Below are 2,821 nucleotides of genomic sequence, written 5' to 3'. Positions count from 1 at the left end.
CCAGTCGGATACAAACCGATTCTTGAGAAATGATAGACATCACTATTAAGTAGGTCCAACGTTTAGGAGCCGATCAAAAAAACAAATGAACGCTAAGCGTAAACAGAGTAAAAGTGCTGCGGGCGATGCGTCGCGGTGGGTCAGGGTTTATTGATTTGTATATTATAGACCAAAGTTTGTATGCAAGAAATTTCGTAAGGCATCAGGAGTTTTATGTGTATTAAGTCGCAGAGATGCATGTATATTTTTAAGGTATAATAATAAACCGATATCAAGCTAAGAACGGATTCTCAAGTTCTATAATATTCATAGTTTGCTTGTTTCTTAAGAAACTGCTAGAAGCTACAAGTCGGTTCATAAATAAGGATCTAGGTTTCCATAACGTACCTAGATTTAAGAACACTTTTTGTTTTACATTCTAATAAGAGTTAGCCCTTGACTGAAATCTCACCTGCTGTGTGGTGATGCAGTCTAAGATAGCAACGGGGTAATATGGGTCCGGCAATCTGTTATACGACATGCCACGGCCGAAGCCTCTTACCGGCACGGCTAGCATGGGCAGGCGACAATTATCTCCCCGGGTAAAGGATAAAAATTTATCTTCTTTAACAGCTTTATCAACCCTCAGAGAACTGGCGCACAAGTGTAAATAATATTCAAATAATATCTATATATATATAAAAGAGAAAGTGTGTGGGTATATTCCGTAAAGGCTCCGAAACGGCTGGACCGATTTCAATTAAACTTTTGGGGAATCTCCGGATGGACCTGGCGAGTAATCCTGTAAAGTTTGATGACGATCGGAGCACTCCTATTTTTGAACTGTCAAACTGTCAAATACAGCTTTTATTTACTATGATGATATTCTATTGTTGGGTGTAGATAATGATCTTCACCCGCTCGAGAAGAGAATAGAAGAGAATGAATACGGAGAGAAATAAATGATTTAATATATTATGAGACTTAAATTAAAAATTTAATGATGTAAGTTTATTGTTTAAATAAAATAAAGCAAAATCTAGCCCGGCGAAGCGGGCTGGGTACGCTAGTAATAAATATAGATATAATATAAATATATTTAAATAATGTATATACGAGTAAGTGTAATAATAAACGGGGGTAAACTTCTCCTATTTCATTTTCCCGTGCTTTGTTAGGTGGACATGTTAATTATATTCCTTGTCAGGGGATGTAATCGGGGGATATATTTTTTGTCTCCTGCCTGTGCTAACCCTTCAGACAAGACCAGAGAAAAATCAGAAAATATAAATTCCCCAAATGGCGCCCGCCGACAATCTATTTCAACTTGCAAGCAATTAGCAAAAACTTATGCACCAACACTGCTATTATACAATCGCAGCGTGGTGTGAGTGACCTAACTGCACGGGACCCATTTTTATTGAACCGTGTCAAATGTCAGTCGGTCACACAGCCATGAGCCGGGCCAGCACTAGGCCAGCCAATAATAACTGTGCTGCCAGCCTTTGGTACTCTCCCATTGTCATGGTAATTTTGACCGAATTCTGTGAACAATTAGTGCCCACTTAGCTATAGCTAATATAATAAATGCAATATTTATTTGTTTGTTTGTCCTTCCTTTACGCCCAAACTAAGCAACCAACCAACTTGATTCTTGACATAGAGTTAGTTGATAGGACGGAGAGTAACATAGGCCTTTGGATTTAAAAAAAAAGTCTTAGTAAAAGCGGACGAAGAACGCGAGTTAGTAAATAGTAATAATATATAATATTATAATTTATTATATACAAAAAATAACCATCAGAATGAGAATCTATGAAATTATATTAAACTAGCGGACCCCAGCGCCATCTGTCGGGCTGATTTGTGAATCTAAACCATACAGGGTGCCACCCAAACGCATACCGAAAAATTCATTCAAATCAGTCCGGCCGTTTAGGAGTTCAGTGACATACACACGCACACAAGAAATATATATATATAAAGATATTTTCATCGTCAAACATCGCTAGCCAGCAATATCTAACTACAACGGTTATAAAAATATAAAATATTAACTTCTACATTAAAAAAATTCGAAACAACTTTTCGAAATCAGTCTATTCGAATACTTTTTCAGTTGCATGAAACGACCGAATTTGGTTGCGCCGCTGCAACGCGCTTCTAAAATAATTTGTTTTATAAACCTTCAAATATCTTCTGATAGTCCTCAAAAATAAATTGAGCAATGACGAAATTTGTGAAGGTGTATCTACCCTATATATTAGCGGTGGGGTAACATTACGTTTCGGCTAATAACACCGAGGCTGGCAATCATAACGGTCGGTCGTCTAGTTTTTTGGCGAGCGCTGATACACGGTTCTTTAACTTCCTTGTAATTGAAATTCCAGCCTCTCGTCTAATTACTTTTAATTGCATATTATTGTCGGACGGTGAGGTATATTTAAATAGCTGTTTTATAGTGGTATACTTATGTACATATTAAATCTGTGTCTATATAAAATTAAAATCGATGTTTTTAGGTGAAACCACTGTTTATGGTTTTCTTTCGCTGGTATCACACGGAGTAATTTTGGAACTCTAACATCTCCAGCCTCCATTAATCATTTTCCTAAATTATTGAAGTGGCTTTGGCCGCATTAAATTATACTAGTAGTATTGTAGAACCATTAAAATCCAAACCCCTTAATTCTTATTCTTTAAATACCTTCATCTGGTGCCAAGAAAAAAAATATATTGTCTGTGGAGAAACAAAACACTAAAACCCAGAGCAATGCAATCTGCGAAAAAAAAATTAGGTTCACAGATTATGTCAATTGTCGTTGTCAAAAAGAAGCGCAAT

The sequence above is a fragment of the Pararge aegeria genome, chromosome 7 (genome assembly GCF_905163445.1).
Source record: "Pararge aegeria chromosome 7, ilParAegt1.1, whole genome shotgun sequence".
NCBI lineage: Eukaryota > Metazoa > Arthropoda > Insecta > Lepidoptera > Nymphalidae > Pararge > Pararge aegeria.
Note: the sequence above shows the minus strand (reverse complement) of the source record.